At 44.0% G+C, this 20,998-nt stretch overlaps 12 non-coding genes across 12 annotated transcripts; 4 read left to right on the top strand and 8 right to left on the bottom strand.

Moving 5' to 3' along the window:
• Nucleotides 1–2,088: 2,088 nt before the first annotated feature.
• On the bottom strand, nt 2,089–2,230 carry LOC148810545 (U4 spliceosomal RNA). Its single transcript, XR_016086783.1, has one exon. It is a non-coding gene; the product is annotated as a U4 spliceosomal RNA (small nuclear RNA).
• A 1,546-nt stretch (nt 2,231–3,776) lies between these two features.
• On the bottom strand, nt 3,777–3,919 carry LOC148810544 (U4 spliceosomal RNA). Its single transcript, XR_016086725.1, has one exon. It is a non-coding gene; the product is annotated as a U4 spliceosomal RNA (small nuclear RNA).
• Nucleotides 3,920–4,569: 650 nt separating this feature from the next.
• On the top strand, nt 4,570–4,641 carry trnag-ucc (transfer RNA glycine (anticodon UCC)). The gene has a single exon. It is a non-coding gene; the product is annotated as a tRNA-Gly (tRNA).
• A 1,377-nt stretch (nt 4,642–6,018) lies between these two features.
• LOC148810542 (U4 spliceosomal RNA) lies at nt 6,019–6,160 on the bottom strand. The gene has a single exon (XR_016086772.1). It is a non-coding gene; the product is annotated as a U4 spliceosomal RNA (small nuclear RNA).
• Nucleotides 6,161–8,266: 2,106 nt separating this feature from the next.
• LOC148810541 (U4 spliceosomal RNA) lies at nt 8,267–8,408 on the bottom strand. The gene has a single exon (XR_016086631.1). It is a non-coding gene; the product is annotated as a U4 spliceosomal RNA (small nuclear RNA).
• A 2,106-nt stretch (nt 8,409–10,514) lies between these two features.
• Nucleotides 10,515–10,656, bottom strand: LOC148810540 (U4 spliceosomal RNA). Its single transcript, XR_016086761.1, has one exon. It is a non-coding gene; the product is annotated as a U4 spliceosomal RNA (small nuclear RNA).
• A 650-nt stretch (nt 10,657–11,306) lies between these two features.
• Nucleotides 11,307–11,378, top strand: trnag-ucc (transfer RNA glycine (anticodon UCC)). Its single transcript has one exon. It is a non-coding gene; the product is annotated as a tRNA-Gly (tRNA).
• A 5,443-nt stretch (nt 11,379–16,821) lies between these two features.
• LOC148810538 (U4 spliceosomal RNA) lies at nt 16,822–16,963 on the bottom strand. Its single transcript, XR_016086724.1, has one exon. It is a non-coding gene; the product is annotated as a U4 spliceosomal RNA (small nuclear RNA).
• A 650-nt stretch (nt 16,964–17,613) lies between these two features.
• Nucleotides 17,614–17,685, top strand: trnag-ucc (transfer RNA glycine (anticodon UCC)). Its single transcript has one exon. It is a non-coding gene; the product is annotated as a tRNA-Gly (tRNA).
• An 831-nt stretch (nt 17,686–18,516) lies between these two features.
• LOC148810536 (U4 spliceosomal RNA) lies at nt 18,517–18,658 on the bottom strand. Its single transcript, XR_016086749.1, has one exon. It is a non-coding gene; the product is annotated as a U4 spliceosomal RNA (small nuclear RNA).
• Nucleotides 18,659–19,308: 650 nt separating this feature from the next.
• trnag-ucc (transfer RNA glycine (anticodon UCC)) lies at nt 19,309–19,380 on the top strand. Its single transcript has one exon. It is a non-coding gene; the product is annotated as a tRNA-Gly (tRNA).
• Nucleotides 19,381–20,210: 830 nt separating this feature from the next.
• LOC148810534 (U4 spliceosomal RNA) lies at nt 20,211–20,352 on the bottom strand. Its single transcript, XR_016086726.1, has one exon. It is a non-coding gene; the product is annotated as a U4 spliceosomal RNA (small nuclear RNA).
• Nucleotides 20,353–20,998: the final 646 nt, after the last annotated feature.

Here is a 20,998-nt window from a genome sequence, read left to right as displayed (position 1 = left end):
GCGGGGATCCTATGGAAATCGTTACCAATCGTCTCATGGCATGTCGTTGCTGTAACGCTTCATATCTGTCGTCTTCTTCTTATAGCTCGAGGTTTTGAAGAATTTCATGACAGACAAGGTCTCCGTTGGGAACAAAGGGCGTTGTGAGAAAACCGTTGCTTATTTTCAGCAGCAGAAATACAACCCTTTAAATACAAGATGACAGAACAATGACGAAGGGCATGCCGGGAGGAAATCATGCACTACAGAGGAAAGGGGGCGGCCACGTACAGTTCACATTCAAGCCACAAGTACTCTTCTCGGATGTTGCACAAACAAATCATAACGCCCTGAAAGCATTGCAGCATGTCTGTGTCCCACTTCCCGTAGCTGCAGGACGACTGACACGAACGGACAAACACAATCTGTGGCGTTTAGCGTGACATAGTCTTGCAGGCATCGTGCTGTCTCACTGCAATACTATACCGCTGGAGGAAACAGTCCATCTGGCCATGAAACTCATTTGAACGTCTAGCTACAGTAACTAACAATATCATGATTTGTTCACGATGTGTGGAATCAGCACGTCCCGGAGACAGCGTCCGATATCGTGAGCATTCTCTCGTGGTGTCCTGCAGGGCTCCAGCAACTGTGCGTTGGTGGTAGAGTGGTGAGCATAGCTGCCTTCCAAGCAGTTGACCCGGGTTCGGTTCCCGGCCATCGCAGCGCCGAGTGTCTGTAGCTTCTGTTATGAACCTAAAAATGTGACCAGCAAAGCCTTTTTTGAAAGAGGTTGCACAAATGAATTGGGGGAGAATCTTACAGGGGATTCTGAGTGATGTCTGCATACACGCAGTCCGATATGGGTGCTGAAAGCTTGAGAAACTCTCAATATCATGCTGCCTTTCCCCGGAGTAAATCTGTTACATTGAAAGACAGCTTCTCGCAGGTTCAAAAAGGGCCCCTGTTAATTCGAGAAATCAATGATTTCGAATGAGTTCTGTATGCGTTAAAAGACAGCTATACACACAGAAAACATGCAGGGTGTTTCCCGAGCCGAAACACAGTGCCTTTTTCCAAGCCATTTGACAAAGCCCGCCCACTGAAAACTGCAGCAGATCGTGTAAAGACGTTCGACTTTGTAACTACTGCAAGAACAGGAAGCAGAATAAATTCCTCTTTTCAAACTGTCAAAGGTTTGCCTTGCGAACGCTGCAGGACATCACACAATCTCTTTTGAACGGGGACAAATGATTTCTTATGGGGCGCAGTAAGAACAGACGTTTTAAAAGCTCCACTCGTGCCGGCGATGCAGCACGAAGAAGCGCAACCTAGCATTTGACAGACAAAAGCCGGGCGCCGCTACGAGAATCTTAAAGGGCATTCTGAGCGATGTCTGCTTACACGCAGTCCGATACGGGTGCTGAAAGCTTGAGCAACTCTCAATGTCATGCTGCCTTTCCCCGGAGTAAATCTGTTACATTAAAAGAATGCTTCTCGCAGGTTCAAAAAGGCCCCCTGTTAATTGGAGAAATCAATGATTTCGAATGAATTCTGTATGCGTTAAAAGACAGCTATACACACAGAAAACATGCAGGATGTTTCCCGAGCCGAAACACAGTGCGTTTTTCCACGACTTTGACAAAGCCCGCCCACTGAAAACTGCAGCAGATCGTGTAAGGACGTTCAACTTTGTAAGTACTGCAAGCACAGGAAGCAGAATAAATTCCTCTTTTCAAACTGTCAAAGGTTTGCTTTGCGAACGCTGCAGGACATCGCACAATCTCTTTTGAACGGGGACAAATGATTAATGATTTCTTATGGGGCGCAGTAAGTACAGACGTTTAAAAAGCTCCACTCATGCGACGATGCAGCATGAAGAAGCGCAACCTAGCGTTTGACAGACAAAAGCCGGGCGCCGCTACGAGCAATATGAAATCAAACTGACAGAACACGGCGTTTCGCGCTGACTCAAAAGTGTTCTCGACAGATCTGTTCCCTGCATAACGCTGAAAGAGCTAAAGAGCGTTTCTATCGAGAAGAAACAAGCTCGTTTCTTTCTACCATGATGTCACCATGACAAAATCTGTCTTTAAACACCTTGCTCAGTCTCTGACGAGACTGTCAAAAATTGCTTCCGCCGATTGTATTGCAAACCGGCGGAAGCGGGGTATTGGGAAAAGTTTTCAACTAGCAATAATCGCGCCTCGGCTAAACCTCACAGGCTACGATACTGCCACTGCGCAAAGTTGACGGTTGCCAGGCAACCGCGGGGATCCTATGGAAATCGTTACCAATCGTCTCATGGCATGTCGTTGCTGTAACGCTTCATATCTGTCGTCTTCTTCTTATAGCTCGAGGTTTTGAAGAATTTCATGACAGACAAGGTCTCCGTTGGGAACAAAGGGCGTTGTGAGAAAACCGTTGCTTATTTTCAGCAGCAGAAATACAACCCTTTAAATACAAGATGACAGAACAATGACGAAGGGCATGCCGGGAGGAAATCATGCACTACAGAGGAAAGGGGGCGGCCACGTACAGTTCACATTCAAGCCACAAGTACTCTTCTCGGATGTTGCACAAACAAATCATAACGCCCTGAAAGCATTGCAGCATGTCTGTGTCCCACTTCCCGTAGCTGCAGGACGACTGACACGAACGGACAAACACAATCTGTGGCGTTTAGCGTGACATAGTCTTGCAGGCATCGTGCTGTCTCACTGCAATACTATACCGCTGGAGGAAACAGTCCATCTGGCCATGAAACTCATTTGAACGTCTAGCTACAGTAACTAACAATATCATGATTTGTTCACGATGTGTGGAATCAGCACGTCCCGGAGACAGCGTCCGATATCGTGAGCATTCTCTCGTGGTGTCCTGCAGGGCTCCAGCAGCTGTGAGTTGGTGGTATAGTGGTGAGCATAGCTGCCTTCCAAGCAGTTGACTCGGGTTCGATTCCCGGCCCACGCAGCGCTGAGTGTCCGTAACTTCTGTTATGAACCTAAAAATGTGACCAGCAAAGCCTTATTTGAAAGAGGTTGCACAAATGAATTGGGGGAGAATCTTACAGGGGATTCTGAGCGATGTCTGCATACACGCAGTCCGATACGGGTGCTGAAAGCTTGAGAAACTCTCAATATCATGCTGCCTTTCCCCGGAGTAAATCTGTTACATTGAAAGACAGCTTCTCGCAGGTTCAAAAAGGGCCCCTGTTAATTGGAGAAATCAATGATTTCGAATGAGTTCTGTATGCGTTAAAAGACAGCTATACACACAGAAAACATGCAGGGTGTTTCCCGAGCCGAAACATAGTGCCTTTTTCCAAGCCATTTGACAAAGCCCGCCCACTGAAAACTGCAGCAGATCGTGTAAAGACGTTCGACTTTGTAACTACTGCAAGAACAGGAAGCAGAATAAATTCCTCTTTTCAAACTGTCAAAGGTTTGCCTTGCGAACGCTGCAGGACATCACACAATCTCTTTTGAACGGGGACAAATGATTTCTTATGGGGCGCAGTAAGTACAGACGTTTAAAAAGCTCCACTCATGCGACGATGCAGCATGAAGAAGCGCAATCTAGCGTTTGACAGACAAAAGCCGGGCGCCGCTACGAGCAATATGAAATCAAACTGACAGAACACGGCTTTTCGCGCTGACTCAAAAGTGTTCTCGACAGATCTGTTCCCTGCATAACGCTGAAAGAGCTAAAGAGCGTTTCTGTCGAGAAGAAACAAGCTCGTTTCTTTCTACCATTATGTCACCATGACAAAATCTGTCTTTAAACACCTTGCTCAGTCTCTGACGAGACTGTCAAAAATTTGCTTTCGCCGATTGTATTGCAAACCGGCGGAAGCGGGGTATTGGGCAAAGTTTTCAACTAGCAATAATCGCGCCTCGGCTAAACCTCACAGGCTACGATACTGCCACTGCGCAAAGTTGACGGTTGCCAGGCAACCGCGGGGATCCTATGGAAATCGTTACCAATCGTCTCATGGCATGTCGTTGCTGTAACGCTTCATATCTGTCGTCTTCTTCTTATAGCTCGAGGTTTTGAAGAATTTCATGACAGACAAGGTCTCCGTTGGGAACAAAGGGCGTTGTGAGAAAACCGTTGCTTATTTTCAGCAGCAGAAATACAACCCTTTAAATACAAGATGACAGAACAATGACGAAGGGCAAGCCGGGAGGAAATCATGCACTACAGAGGAAAGGGGGCGGGCACGTACAGTTCACATTCAAGCCACAAGTACTCTTCTCGGATGTTGCACAAACAAATCATAACGCCCTGAAAGCATTGCAGCATGTCTGTGTCCCACTTCCCGTAGCTGCAGGACGACTGACACGAACGGACAAACACAATCTGTGGCGTTTAGCGTGACATAGTCTTGCAGGCATCGTGCTGTCTCACTGCAATACTATACCGCTGGAGGAAACAGTCCATCTGGCCATGAAACTCATTTGAACGTCTAGCTACAGTAACTAACAATATCATGATTTGTTCACGATGTGTGGAATCAGCACGTCCCGGAGACAGCGTCCGATATCGTGAGCATTCTCTCGTGGTGTCCTGCAGGGCTCCAGCAACTGTGCGTTGGTGGTAGAGTGGTGAGCATAGCTGCCTTCCAAGCAGTTGACCCGCGTTCGATTCCCGGCCAACGCAGCCCCGAGTGTCCGTAACTTCTGTTATGAACCTAAAAATGTGACTAGCAAAGCCTTTTTTGAAAGAGGTTGCACAAATGAATTGGGGGAGAATCTTACAGGGGATTCTGAGCGATGTCTGCATACACGCAGTCCGATATGGGTGCTGAAAGCTTGAGAAACTCTCAATATCTTGCTGCCTTTCCCCGGAGTAAATCTGTTACACTGAAAGACAGCTTCTCGCAGGTTCAAAAAGGGCCCCTGTTAATTGGAGAAATCAATGATTTCGAATGAGTTCTGTATGCGTTAAAAGACAGCTATACACACAGAAAACATGCAGGGTGTTTCCCGAGCCGAAACACAGTGCCTTTTTCCAAGCCATTTGACAAAGCCCGCCCACTGAAAACTGCAGCAGATCGTGTAAAGACGTTCGACTTTGTAACTACTGCAAGAACAGGAAGCAGAATAAATTCCTCTTTTCAAACTGTCAAAGGTTTGCCTTGCGAACGCTGCAGGACATCACACAATCTCTTTTGAACGGGGACAAATGATTTCTTATGGGGCGCAGTAAGAACAGACGTTTTAAAAGCTCCACTCGTGCCGGCGATGCAGCACGAAGAAGCGCAACCTAGCATTTGACAGACAAAACCCGGGCGCCGCTACGAGAATCTTAAAGGGCATTCTGAGCGATGTCTGCTTACACGCAGTCCGATACGGGTGCTGAAAGCTTGAGCAACTCTCAATGTCATGCTGCCTTTCCCCGGAGTAAATCTGTTACATTAAAAGAATGCTTCTCGCAGGTTCAAAAAGGCCCCCTGTTAATTGGAGAAATCAATGATTTCGAATGAATTCTGTATGCGTTAAAAGACAGCTATACACACAGAAAGCATGCAGGATGTTTCCCGAGCCGAAACACAGTGCGTTTTTCCACGACTTTGACAAAGCCCGCCCACTGAAAACTGCAGCAGATCGTGTAAAGACGTTCAACTTTGTAACTACTGCAAGCACAGGAAGCAGAATAAATTCCTCTTTTCAAACTGTCAAAGGTTTGCTTTGCGAACGCTGCAGGACATCGCATAATCTCTTTTGAACGGGGACAAATGATTTCTTATGGGGCGCAGTTAGTACAGACGTTTAAAAACCTCCACTCATGCGACTATGCAGCATGAAGAAGCGCAACCTAGCGTTTGACAGACAAAAGCCGGGCGCCACTACGAGCAATATGAAATCAAACTGACAGAACACGGCGTTTCGCGCTGACTCAAAAGTGTTCTCGACAGATCTGTTCCCTGCATAACGCTGAAAGAGCTAAAGAGCGTTTCTGTCGAGATGAAAAAAGCTCGTTTCTTTCTACCATGATGTCACCATGACAAAATCTGTCTTTAAACACCTTGCTCAGTCTCTGACGAGACTGTCAAAAATTGCTTCCGCCGATTGTATTGCAAACCGGCGGAAGCGGGGTATTGGGAAAAGTTTTCAACTAGCAATAATCGCGCCTCGGCTAAACCTCACAGGCTACGATACTGCCACTGCGCAAAGTTGACGGTTGCCAGGCAACCGCGGGGATCCTATGGAACTCGTTACCAATCGTCTCATGGCATGTCGTTGCTGTAACGCTTCATATCTGTCGTCTTCTTCTTATAGCTCGAGGTTTTGAAGAATTTCATGACAGACAAGGTCTCCGTTGGGAACAAAGGGCGTTGTGAGAAAACCGTTGCTTATTTTCAGCAGCAGAAATACAACCCTTTAAATACAAGATGACAGAACAATGACGAAGGGCATGCCGGGAGGAAATCATGCACTACAGAGGAAAGGGGGCGGCCACGTACAGTTCACATTCAAGCCACAAGTACTCTTCTCGGATGTTGCACAAACAAATCATAACGCCCTGAAAGCATTGCAGCATGTCTGTGTCCCACTTCCCGTAGCTGCAGGACGACTGACACGAACGGACAAACACAATCTGTGGCGTTTAGCGTGACATAGTCTTGCAGGCATCGTGCTGTCTCACTGCAATACTATACTGCTGGAGGAAACAGTCCATCTGGCCATGAAACTAATTTGAACGTCTAGCTACAGTAACTAACAATATCATGATTTGTTCACGATGTGTGGAATCAGCACGTCCCGGAGACAGCGTCCGATATCGTGAGCATTCTCTCGTGGTGTCCTGGAGGGCTCCAGCAGCTGTGCGTTGGTGGTATAGTGGTGAGCATAGCTGCCTTCCAAGCAGTTGACCCGGGTTCGGTTCCCGGCCATGGCAGCTCCGAGTGTCTGTAGCTTCTGTTATGAACCTAAAAATGTGACCAGCAAAGCCTTTTTTGAAAGAGGTTGCACAAATGAATTGGGGGAGAATCTTACAGGGTATTCTGAGCGATGTCTGCATACACGCAGTCCGATATGGGTGCTGAAAGCTTGAGAAACTCTCAATATCATGCTGCCTTTCCCCGGAGTAAATCTGTTACATTGAAAGACAGCTTCTCGCAGGTTCAAAAAGGGCCCCTGTTAATTCGAGAAATCAATGATTTCGAATGAGTTCTGTATGCGTTAAAAGACAGCTATACACACAGAAAACATGCAGGGTGTTTCCCGAGCCGAAACACAGTGCCTTTTTCCAAGCCATTTGACAAAGCCCGCCCACTGAAAACTGCAGCAGATCGTGTAAAGACGTTCGACTTTGTAACTACTGCAAGAACAGGAAGCAGAATAAATTCCTCTTTTCAAACTGTCAAAGGTTTGCCTTGCGAACGCTGCAGGACATCACACAATCTCTTTTGAACGGGGACAAATGATTTCTTATGGGGCGCAGTAAGAACAGACGTTTTAAAAGCTCCACTCGTGCCGGCGATGCAGCACGAAGAAGCGCAACCTAGCATTTGACAGACAAAAGCCGGGCGCCGCTACAAGAATCTTAAAGGGCATTCTGAGCGATGTCTGCTTACACGCAGTCCGATACGGGTGCTGAAAGCTTGAGCAACTCTCAATGTCATGCTGCCTTTCCCCGGAGTAAATCTGTTACATTAAAAGAATGCTTCTCGCAGGTTCAAAAAGGCCCCCTGGTAATTGGAGAAATCAATGATTTCGAATGAATTCTGTATGCGTTAAAAGACAGCTATACACACAGAAAACATGCAGGATGTTTCCCGAGCCGAAACACAGTGCGTTTTTCCACGACTTTGACAAAGCCCACCCACTGAAAACTGCAGCAGATCGTGTAAAGACGTTCAACTTTGTAACTACTGCAAGCACAGGAAGCAGAATAAATTCCTCTTTTCAAACTGTCAAAGGTTTGCTTTGCGAACGCTGCAGGACATCGCACAATCTCTTTTGAACGGGGACAAATGATTAATGATTTCTTATGGGGCGCAGTAAGTACAGACGTTTAAAAAGCTCCACTCATGCGACGATGCAGCATGAAGAAGCGCAACCTAGCGTTTGACAGACAAAAGCCGGGCGCCGCTACGAGCAATATGAAATCAAACTGACAGAACACGGCGTTTCGCGCTGACTCAAAAGTGTTCTCGACAGATCTGTTCCCTGCATAACGCTGAAAGAGCTAAAGAGCGTTTCTATCGAGAAGAAACAAGCTCGTTTCTTTCTACCATGATGTCACCATGACAAAATCTGTCTTTAAACACCTTGCTCAGTCTCTGACGAGACTGTCAAAAATTGCTTTCGCCGATTGTATTGCAAACCGGCGGAAGCGGGGTATTGGGAAAAGTTTTCAACTAGCAATAATCGCGCCTCGGCTAAACCTCACAGGCTACGATACTGCCACTGCGCAAAGCTGACGGTTGCCAGGCAACCGCGGGGATCCTATGGAAATCGTTACCAATCGTCTCATGGCATGTCGTTGCTGTAACGCTTCATATCTGTCGTCTTCTTCTTATAGCTCGAGGTTTTGAAGAATTTCATGACAGACAAGGTCTCCGTTGGGAACAAAGGGCGTTGTGAGAAAACCGTTGCTTATTTTCAGCAGCAGAAATACAACCCTTTAAATACAAGATGACAGAACAATGACGAAGGGCATGCCGGGAGGAAATCATGCACTACAGAGGAAAGGGGGCGGCCACGTACAGTTCACATTCAAGCCACAAGTACTCTTCTCGGATGTTGCACAAACAAATCATAACGCCCTGAAAGCATTGCAGCATGTCTGTGTCCCACTTCCCGTAGCTGCAGGACGACTGACACGAACGGACAAACACAATCTGTGGCGTTTAGCGTGACATAGTCTTGCAGGCATCGTGCTGTCTCACTGCAATACTATACCGCTGGAGGAAACAGTCCATCTGGCCATGAAACTCATTTGAACGTCTAGCTACAGTAACTAACAATATCATGATTTGTTCACGATGTGTGGAATCAGCACGTCCCGGAGACAGCGTCCGATATCGTGAGCATTCTCTCGTGGTGTCCTGCAGGGCTCCAGCAACTGTGCGTTGGTGGTAGAGTGGTGAGCATAGCTGCCTTCCAAGCAGTTGACCCGGGTTCGGTTCCCGGCCATCGCAGCGCCGAGTGTCTGTAGCTTCTGTTATGAACCTAAAAATGTGACCAGCAAAGCCTTTTTTGAAAGAGGTTGCACAAATGAATTGGGGGAGAATCTTACAGGGGATTCTGAGTGATGTCTGCATACACGCAGTCCGATATGGGTGCTGAAAGCTTGAGAAACTCTCAATATCATGCTGCCTTTCCCCGGAGTAAATCTGTTACATTGAAAGACAGCTTCTCGCAGGTTCAACAAGGGCCCCTGTTAATTCGAGAAATCAATGATTTCGAATGAGTTCTGTATGCGTTAAAAGACAGCTATACACACAGAAAACATGCAGGGTGTTTCCCGAGCCGAAACACAGTGCCTTTTTCCAAGCCATTTGACAAAGCCCGCCCACTGAAAACTGCAGCAGATCGTGTAAAGACGTTCGACTTTGTAACTACTGCAAGAACAGGAAGCAGAATAAATTCCTCTTTTCAAACTGTCAAAGGTTTGCCTTGCGAACGCTGCAGGACATCATACAATCTCTTTTGAACGGGGACAAATGATTTCTTATGGGGCGCAGTAAGAACAGACGTTTTAAAAGCTCCACTCGTGCCGGCGATGCAGCACGAAGAAGCGCAACCTAGCATTTGACAGACAAAAGCCGGGCGCCGCTACGAGAATCTTAAAGGGCATTCTGAGCGATGTCTGCTTACACGCAGTCCGATACGGGTGCTGAAAGCTTGAGCAACTCTCAATGTCATGCTGCCTTTCCCCGGAGTAAATCTGTTACATTAAAAGAATGCTTCTCGCAGGTTCAAAAAGGCCCCCTGTTAATTGGAGAAATCAATGATTTCGAATGAATTCTGTATGCGTTAAAAGACAGCTATACACACAGAAAGCATGCAGGATGTTTCCCGAGCCGAAACACAGTGCGTTTTTCCACGACTTTGACAAAGCCCGCCCACTGAAAACTGCAGCAGATCGTGTAAGGACGTTCAACTTTGTAACTACTGCAAGCACAGGAAGCAGAATAAATTCCTCTTTTCAAACTGTCAAAGGTTTGCTTTGCGAACGCTGCAGGACATCGCACAATCTCTTTTGAACGGGGACAAATGATTAATGATTTCTTATGGGGCGCAGTAAGTACAGACGTTTAAAAAGCTCCACTCATGCGACGATGCAGCATGAAGAAGCGCAACCTAGCGTTTGACAGACAAAAGCCGGGCGCCGCTACGAGCAATATGAAATCAAACTAACAGAACACGGCGTTTCGCGCTGACTCAAAAGTGTTCTCGACAGATCTGTTCCCTGCATAACGCTGAAAGAGCTAAAGAGCGTTTCTGTCGAGAAGAAAAAAGCTCGTTTCTTTCTACCATGATGTCACCATGACAAAATCTGTCTTTAAACACCTTGCTCAGTCTCTGACGAGACTGTCAAAAATTGCTTCCGCCGATTGTATTGCAAACCGGCGGAAGCGGGGTATTGGGAAAAGTTTTCAACTAGCAATAATCGCGCCTCGGCTAAACCTCACAGGCTACGATACTGCCACTGCGCAAAGTTGACGGTTGCCAGGCAACCGCGGGGATCCTATGGAAATCGTTACCAATCGTCTCATGGCATGTCGTTGCTGTAACGCTTCATATCTGTCGTCTTCTTCTTATAGCTCGAGGTTTTGAAGAATTTCATGACAGACAAGGTCTCCGTTGGGAACAAAGGGCGTTGTGAGAAAACCGTTGCTTATTTTCAGCAGCAGAAATACAACCCTTTAAATACAAGATGACAGAACAATGACGAAGGGCATGCCGGGAGGAAATCATGCACTACAGAGGAAAGGGGGCGGCCACGTACAGTTCACATTCAAGCCACAAGTACTCTTCTCGGATGTTGCACAAACAAATCATAACGCCCTGAAAGCATTGCAGCATGTCTGTGTCCCACTTCCCGTAGCTGCAGGACGACTGACACGAACGGACAAACACAATCTGTGGCGTTTAGCGTGACATAGTCTTGCAGGCATCGTGCTGTCCTACTGCAATACTATACCGCTGGAGGAAACAGTCCATCTGGCCATGAAACTCATTTGAACGTCTAGCTACAGTAACTAACAATATCATGATTTGTTCACGATGTGTGGAATCAGCACGTCCCGGAGACAGCGTCCGATATCGTGAGCATTCTCTCGTGGTGTCCTGCAGGGCTTCAGCAGCTGTGCGTTGGTGGTATAGTGGTGAGCATAGCTGTCTTCCAAGCAGTTGACCCGGGTTCGATTCCCGGCCAACGCAGCGCCGAGTGTCCGTAACTTCTGTTATGAACCTAAAAATGTGACCAGCAAAGCCTTTTTTGAAAGAGGTTGCACAAATGAATTGGGGGAGAATCTTACAGGGGATTCTGAGCGATGTCTGCATACACGCAGTCCGATATGGGTGCTGAAAGCTTGAGAAACTCTCAATATCATGCTGCCTTTCCCCGGAGTAAATCTGTTACATTGAAAGACAGCTTCTCGCAGGTTCAAAAAGGGCCCCTGTTAATTGGAGAAATCAATGATTTCGAATGAGTTCTGTATGCGTTAAAAGACAGCTATACACACAGAAAACATGCAGGGTGTTTCCCGAGCCGAAACACAGTGCCTTTTTCCAAGCCATTTGACAAAGCCCGCCCACTGAAAACTGCAGCAGATCGTGTAAAGACGTTCGACTTTGTAACTACTGCAAGAACAGGAAGAAGAATAAATTCCTCTTTTCAAACTGTCAAAGGTTTGCCTTGCGAACGCTGCAGGACATCACACAATCTCTTTTGAACGGGGACAAATGATTTCTTATGGGGCGCAGTAAGAACAGACGTTTTAAAAGCTCCACTCGTGCCGGCGATGCAGCATGAAGAAGCGCAACCTAGCGTTTGACAGACAAAAGCCGGGCGCCGCTACGAGCAATATGAAATCAAACTGACAGAACACGGCGTTTCGCGCTGACTCAAGTGTTCTCGATAGATCTGTTCCCTGCATAACGCTGAAAGAGCTAAAGAGCGTTTCTGTCGAGAAGAAACAAGTTCATTTCTTTCTACCATGATGTCACCTTGACAAAATCTGTCTTTAAACACCTTGCTCAGTCTCTGACGAGACTGAGCGTTAAAGATGGCGTTCAGGTGGGAGGTAAAGCTTAGAGGTTGAGGAGTTTCTTGAGTTTTTCATGACCTGAATATCATTTGTTTGCTTTTTTGACTACAGAAAAATAAGGACTTAAAACTAGTTGTTTAAACTTCGGTTATAATTGAAAAATAAAAAGTTATTTTTGAGGTTGAAGAATTTCGATATGAGTAGTACTGGGAAAAGAAAAGAGAGTGCTGGGTCTTCGAAGGAGAAGACTAAGATACCTCAGTCAAATATATATAGTACTACAAGAAAATCGATGGCAACGAAAGAGAAAAGTGAAGCAGCTGCAGGGGACGTGGATTTAGTGCTGGAGATGCACTCGTGCGCGAGTGCTCGCAGCCCAAGTGAGACTCATCTGCCGGAGGAAGAGCTGGAGTCCTTGCTCAGCACACCTGTGAAAACCCCGGCAGCCAAGAGAGGAAGGGGCGAGCTGACGCTGAGGAGCTCCAGACCAACATCTTCAACATGATGGCACAGAACACGGGTGAGCTGAAGGAAATGATTCATTTTAATACAGTCGGAATTAAAGGTCTTAAAAAGTCCGTAGACTTTGTGTTCAAAGAGGTTGAAGACTTAAAGAGTGAAGTAAAAGACCTTAAACGAGTGAATACCGAACAGGAAAAACATATTAAAGAACTTGAAGTGAAAGTGAACGATGCAGAAAGATACCATCGACGATGGAATTTAAAATTACTTGGAGTTAAGGAGGAACGCGATGAGGACATTGTTGCAACAGTGAAAGGTATCTGTAGAAGGACCCTGCTGGACCAGGAGGACGTGATATCGGCCATTGACGTTGTTCACAGGCTCGGGAGAGCGAACATGTCTGGGCAAGTGCGCCCCCAGAATGATTATAATACAGTTCACCAAGAGGACGGCGAGGGACACGCTAAGGCGAGCGGCGAGGAGGAATGAGTATTTGAATGAGAACAAACTGAGGTTTGCAGAGGACCTGTCCGCCGCAGACAGGAGCACCAGGAACCAGCTGTGGCCCCAGGTTGAAGCTGCAAGAAGAGAGGGGAGGAGAGCCTACTTGGTGGGAGTGAGGGCCTTTGTGGACGGGAAGGAGATTCGCTCCCAGTGACTGCTCAGTTAATGATTATGTTTGGTTTTATTTGTTATAGCAGTATATACTAGTGTTTGTTTAGTGTTATCTTGGAACGTTGTAGTTATGTATTAAAGACTGTTATAGTTCTGGTTCTTGAAAAACTCAATAATTTAGACAATCTTAGAGTTAGTTATTTGCTTTTGTGTATGTCTTTTTCTATTTTCTCTATTAATGCCAGAGGTATTCGAAATGTTGTGAAAAGAAAAGCAGTTTTTTTGTTTTGTAAAAAAGCGAATGCTGATTTTTATTTTATACAGGAAACACATGCATGTCAATCGGATTTGCAGTTTTGGAGGAATCAGTGGGGGGATGATATTTGGCTTTCCAATGGTACTAATCACTCAGCAGGTGTTGCTGTTTTGAAAGGAAACTTTAAAGGGAAAATTCTTCACAGTAGTATGCATCATTTTGGGAGATGGATCATTTTAACAGTTGATATTGGGGGGAAACAGTTTATACTTGTTAATGTATATGCCACCAATAATAAAATACAAAATAGACTTCTTTTTCAGGAACTAGAAGATAGTATAAAACAGGTTTTAAATAGATTTTCAGAAGCTAAAATAATTTTGGGTGGAGATTTTAATACAGTGTTTGATGAGAGTATGGATAGATGGCCTCAAAGGGTTAATCATAGAGGTGAGTCTGTTCATTTGGAAAATCTGTGCTTTGGCTTGGGTGTAATTGATATCTGGAGATGTTTGAACCCGGGATTAAGTCAGTTTTCATGGAGTAATCGAGATTTTTCGAAACAGTCTAGAATTGATATGTGGCTCATTTCAAAAGAATTGGAGAATCTCACTACTGATGTCTATATGAGTCCTGCAGTTTTGACGGATCATAAAGGTATCTTTTTGTTGATTAATACATCTGGATCTTTAAAAACCAAAAAATTTAGTTACTGGAAATTTAACAAAACTCTTTTGGAAGATGACCAATTTGTAAAGGATGCTAACTTAATTATTAAAGATTGTTATAGAAAGGCATTACAGAACAATTCTTTCGGCAGTTATTGGGAATTTATGAAGTATACAATTAGGGGGTTAGCTAATAAAAGGAGCAAAACCCTAGTTATGTTAAAAAGAAATAAAGAAGATACTCTTATTAAAGATATAATTGAATTAACACAGATTACTGATTACAGTCAGGAAGAAAAAGAAAAATTGAGTCTTTTGCAATTGCAATTAGATCAGACTTATGAAGAAAAAGCTAAAGGTGCATTTATACGATCAAGAAGAATGTGGATGGAAGAAGGGGAAAAAATACTAAACATTTTTATAATTTAGAAAAAAGAAGTTTAGAATATAAATTGATTGACAAGTTAAAAATTAATGGCAGTATTACAGATAATCTCAAAGATATAGCTTTATATGTTACGGATTTTTACAAAACTTTATACTCAGCAAGACAGAACAGGTCGGATATGGATGTATTTTTGCATTCCATAAGGAGAGACGCTAGATTTATAGATGAGGAATTCCGTATACAATGTGATCAACAAATTACTAAGAACGAAATAAAGATAAATATTGATAAGTTAAAAGACAATAAATCCCCTGGGAATGACGGTTTATGTAGTGAATTTTAAACAATTTTTTCAAGATGTGTTAATTGATTTTTTATTTGGTGTTTTTGAAGAAGCTATACAAAAAAAGGAAATGCCACCTTCTCTGAAACAGGGATTGATTTCACTTATTCCCAAACCTGACAAGGATAAGCTAATATTAGAAAATTGGAGACCTATAACTCTGTTGAATAATGATGCAAAATTATTAGCTTTGATATTTGCGAATAGATTAAAGAAAGGGTTGGCTCAGATTATTGATGAGACACAATCTGGTTTTATGAAAGGCAGGCATATTTGCAATAAAATCCGTTTAATTCTGGATCTGATAGATTACAGTGATCTTATAGAAGATGATAGTTATATTTTATTTGTGGACTTTTATAAAGCTTTTGATACAGTAGAGCATACATTTATTTTTAAGTGTTTAGAATTTTTTGGTTTTGGTGAATATTTTCAGAATGTTGTTAAGACTCTTTATAATGGGTGTAATAGCTCAGTCAGATTACATAATGGTACATCTCCAAGATTTGAAACTATTATACAACTTTATTTGGAAGAATAAACCTCATTATATTAGGAAACACCTTCTGAGTAAACCAAAAAACCAAGGTGGCTTGAATGTTATAGACTTTTATATGTCAAATATAACTTTTAAAATAAATTGGATTAGGAAATTTATTAATAATAAAAATAGTATTTGGAATTTTATTCCGAACATAATTTTTCAGAATGTTGGGAATCTTGACTTTTTGTTAAAATGTAACTTTGATATAAAGAAAATCCCAGTTAAGTTATCTAATTTTCATAAGCAAGTACTATTATACTGGACTTTATTATACAAACACAACTTCTCACCACACACATATTATATTTGGAATAATAAAGACATTAAGTTTAAAAATAAAAGTTTATTTTTACATAGTTGGTTTAATAACAAAATTTATTTAGTGGCTCAACTGTTGAATGAAGATGGTAGATTGCTTACTTATCCTGAATTCCTGGAGAGATTTCAGTTCCCTGTTACTCCCAAGGAATATGCAATAGTTTTTGATGCCATTCCGGAAGGTGTAGTGGGCTTATTAAAAGCAAATCAAAGTGTTAATAGGACTGACCTCCTTTTGGGTCCTACAACTGATTTATTCTTGGATGGCGTGGAAATAAAGGATAAGAAGTGTAACAATACTCCTATTAGAAATCTTTGTAAACCCCATCTTATCCCTTCCTGTTTGTCTTTTTGGAATGCAATGTTTGAAAATATAAACTGGAAGTTAGTTTGGACAATTCCTGATAGATTTTGTATTACAAATAAAGTTAAAGAGATATCGTTTAAATTATTCATAAGTTTTATCCAGTGAAATTGGTACTCTTTAAATTTAAGCATGAGCAGGATGATCTGTGTGTTTTTTGTCGGGCGGAAAAGGAATCTTTGGTGCATTTATTTGTTAGGTGTAGGTTTGTGAAGCTGTTTTGGACGGATTTACAGAGTTTTGTTTGCAGGCAGTTAAAGGTGTTTTTTAGATTGAAGGATTTTGACATTTTATTGTACTGTTTAGTAGAAAATTTGGAAAAAGAGCATTTATTTATAGTCAATTTATTAATCATTCTTGGTAAATTTCACATCCATAAATCCAAATGGTCTAATAATACTCCCCTTTTTAGTTCTTTTGAGGTGGAGCTGAAACACTTTAAATTCTATTAAAAATCTGAGAAATAATAAAGCACGGAAAACATATGATATATGTAAAAAATACAATTTAATCATATAACTTACTTATTACCTCTGATGGTTAACTGTTTATTTTTCTGTTTGTGTTTGTTCTCTTGTACCTAATTTGATCCTTTGTTTGTATTTGTATTTGTAAATTCTTTACACATTTAATAAAAAATTCTTTAAAAAAAAAGTCTCTGATGAGACTGTCAAAAATTGCTTTCGCCGATTGTATTGCAAACCGGCGGAAGCAGGGTATTGGGAAAAGTTTTCAACTAGCAATAATCACGCCTCGGCTAAACCTCACAGGCTGCGATACTACCACTGCACAAAGCTGACGGTTGTCAGGCAACCGCGGGGATCCTATGGAAATCGGTATCAATCGTCTCATGGCATGTCGTTGCTGTAACGCTTCATATTTGTCGTCTTCTTCTTATAGCTCGAGGTTTTGAAGAATTTCATGACAGACAAGGTCTCCGTCGGTAACAAAGGGCGTTGTGAGAAAACCATTGCTTATTTTCAGCAGCAGAAATACAACCCTTTAAATACAAGATGACAGAACAATGACGAAGGGCATGCCGGGAGGAACTCATGCACTACAGAGGAAAGGGGGCGGGCACGTACAGTTCACATTCAAGCCACAAGTACTCTTCTCGGATGTTGCACAAACAAATCCTAACGTCCTGAAAGCATTGCAGCATATTTGTGTCCCACTTCCCGTACCTGCAGGACGACTGACACGAACGGACAAACACAATCTGTAGCGTTTAGCGTGACATAGTCTTGCAGGCATCGTGCTGTCTCGCTGCAATACTATACCGCTGGAGGAAACAGTCCAACTGGCCATGAAACTCATTTGAACGTCTAGCTACAGTAACTATCAATATCATGATTTATTCATGATGTGTGGAATCAGCACGTCCCGGAGACAGCGTCCGATATCGTGATCATTCTCTGGTGGTGTCCTTCAGGGCTCCAGGGGGCATGCGTTGGTGGTATAGTGGTGAGCATAGCTGCCTTCCAAGCAGTTGAAGTGGGTTTGATTCCCGCCCAACGCAGTGGCAAATTTTTTTCAAATGCTGTCATGAGCCTAGGAATGTGACTAGCAAAGCGAAGCCTTTTGAAAGAGGCTGCAAAACGGAATTGGGGGAGAATCTTACAGGGGATTCTGAGCGATGTCTGCATATACGCAGTCCGATACGGCTGCTGAAAGCTTGAGCAACTCTCAATGTCATGCTGCCTTTCCCCGGAGTAAATCTGTTACATTGAAAGACTGCTTCTCGCAGGCTCAAAAAGGGCCCCCTGTTAATTGGAGAAATCAATGATTTCGAATGAATTCTGTATGCGTTAAAAGACAGCTATACACACAGAAAACATGCAGGATGTTTCCCGAGCCGAAACACAGTGCGTTTTTCCAAGCCATTTGACAAAGCCCGCCCACTGAAAACTGCAGCAGATCGTGTAAAGACGTTCAACTTTGTAACTACTGCAAGCACAGGAAGCAGAATAATTTCCTCTTTTCAAACTGTCAAAGGTTTGCTTTGCGAAAGCTGCAGGACATCGCACAATCTCTTTTGAACTGGGACAAATGATTTCTTATGGGACGCAGTAAGTACAGACGTTTAAAAAGCTCCACTCATGCCGACTATGCAGCATGAAGAAGCGCAACCTAATGTTTGACAGACAAAAGCCGGGCGCCGCTACGAGCAATATGAAATCAAACTGACAGCACACGCCATTTCGCTTTGTCTCAAAAGTGATCTCGACAGACGCTGTTACTTGCATAACGCTGAAAGAGCTAAAGAGCGTTTCTGTTGAGAAGAAACAAGTTCGTTTCTTTCTACCATGATGTCACCATGACAAAATCTGTCTTTAAACACCTTGCTCAGTCTTTGACGAGACTGTCAAAAATTCCTTTCGCCGATTGTATTGCAAACCGGCGGAAGCGGGGTATTGGGAAAAGTTTTCAACTAGCAATAATCGCGCCTCGGCTAAACCTCACAGGCTATGATACTGCCACTGCGCACAGTTGACGGTTGCCAGGCAACCGCGGGGATCCTATGGAAATCGTTACCAATCGTCTCATGGCATGTCGTTGCTGTAACGCTTCATATTTGTCGTCTTCTTCTTATAGCTCGAGGTTTTGAAGAATTTCATGACAGACAAGGTCTCCGTCGGTAACAAAGGGCGTTGTGAGAAAACCATTGCTTATTTTCAGCAGCAGAAATACAACCCTTTAAATACAAGATGACAGAACAATGACGAAGGGCATGCCGGGAGGAACTCATGCACTACAGAGGAAAGGGGGCGGGCACGTACAGTTCACATTCAAGCCACAAGTACTCTTCTCGGATGTTGCACAAACAAATCCTAACGTCCTGAAAGCACTGCAGCATATTTGTTTCCCACTTCCCGTACCTGCAGGACGACTGACACGAACGGACAAACACAATCTGTAGCGTTTAGCGTGACATAGTCTTGCAGGCATCGTGCTGTCTTGCTGCAATACTATACCGCTGGAGGAAACAGTCCAACTGGCCATGAAACTCATTTGAACGTCTAGCTACAGTAACTATCAATATAATGATTTATTCATGATGTGTGGAATCAGCACGTCCCGGAGACAGCTTTCGATATCGTGATCATTCTCTGGTGGTGTCCTTCAGGGCTCCAGGGGGCATGCGTTGGTGGTATAGTGGTGAGCATAGCTGCCTTCCAAGCAGTTGAAGTGGGTTCGATTCCCGCCCAACGCAGTGGCAAATTTTTTCAAATGTTGTCATGAGCCTAGGAATGTGACTAGCAAAGCGAAGCCTTTTGAAAGAGGCTGCAAAACGGAATTGGGGGAGAATCTTACAGGGGATTCTGAGCGATGTCTGCATATACGCAGTCCGATACGGCTGCTGAAAGCTTGAGCAACTCTCAATGTCATGCTGCCTTTCCCCGGAGTAAATCTGTTACATTGAAAGACTGCTTCTCGCAGGCTCAAAAAGGGCCCCCTGTTAATTGGAGAAATCAATGATTTCGAATGAATTCTGTATGCGTTAAAAGACAGCTATACACACAGAAAACATGCAGGATGTTTCCCGAGCCGAAACACAGTGCGTTTTTCCAAGCCATTTGACAAAGCCCGCCCACTGAAAACTGCAGCAGATCGTGTAAAGACGATCAACTTTGTAACTACTGCAAGCACAGGAAGCAGAATAATTTCCTCTTTTCAAACTGTCAAAGGTTTGCTTTGCGAAAGCTGCAGGACATCGCACAATCTCTTTTGAACTGGGACAAATGATTTCTTATGGGACGCAGTAAGTACAGACGTTTAAAAAGCTCCACTCATGCCGACGATGCAGCATGAAGAAGCGCAACCTAACGTTTGACAGACAAAAGCCGGGCGCCGCTACGAGCAATATGAAATCAAACTGACAGCACACGCCATTTCGCTTTGTCTCAAAAGTGATCTCGACAGACGCTGTTCCTTGCATAACGCTGAAAGAGCTAAAGAGCGTTTCTGTTGAGAAGAAACAAGTTCGTTTCTTTCTACCATGATGTCACCATGACAAAATCTGTCTTTAAACACCTTGCTCAGTCTCTGACGAGACTGTCAAAAATTGCTTTCGCTGATTGTATTGCAAACCGGCGGTAGCGGGGTATTGGGAAAAGTTTTCAACTAGCAATAATCGCGCCTCGGCTAAACCTCACAGGCTACGATACTGCCACTGCGCAAAGCTGACAGTTGCCAGGCAACCGCAGGGATCCTATGGAAATCGGTATCAATCGTCTCATGGCATGTCGTTGCTGTAACGCTTCATATTTCTCATCTTCTTCGTATAGCTTGAGGTTTTGAAGAATTTCATGACAGACAAGGTCTCCGTTGGGAACAAAGGGCGTTGTGAGAAAACTGTTGCTTATTTTCAGCAGCAGAAATACAACCCTTTAAATACAAGATGACAGAACAATGACGAAGGGCATGCCGGGAGGAAATCATGCACTACAGAGGAAAGGGGGCGGGCACGTACAGTTCACATTCAAGCTACAAGTACTCTTCTCGGATGTTGCACAAACAAATCCTAACGTCCTGAAAGCATTGCAGCATGTTTGTGTCCCACTCCCCGTAGCTGCAGGACGACTGACACGAAGGGACAAACACAATCTGTGGTGTTTAGCGTGATATAGTCTTGCAGGCATCGTGCTGACTCACTGCAATACTATACCGCTGGAGGAAACAGTAGTAGGAGTATAAAGCGACACCTTTCGTCAAGCTTTTGACAGGTACCACGCCACCCTTTTCCATCCAATGGGAGTCCGCTGTGGGTGGATGTCCCGCCCCCTTGCCAGCCAATGGCGTGTTGTTATGTGTGCATGTCCCGCCCCCTC

This window comes from Atractosteus spatula (assembly GCF_055471065.1).
Source record: "Atractosteus spatula isolate fAtrSpa1 chromosome 26 unlocalized genomic scaffold, fAtrSpa1.hap1 SUPER_26_unloc_1, whole genome shotgun sequence".
Taxonomy (NCBI): Eukaryota; Metazoa; Chordata; class Actinopteri; order Semionotiformes; family Lepisosteidae; genus Atractosteus; species Atractosteus spatula.
The sequence above is the reverse complement of the archived record's forward strand: the minus strand, read 5'-3'. Positions and strand labels throughout refer to the sequence as shown.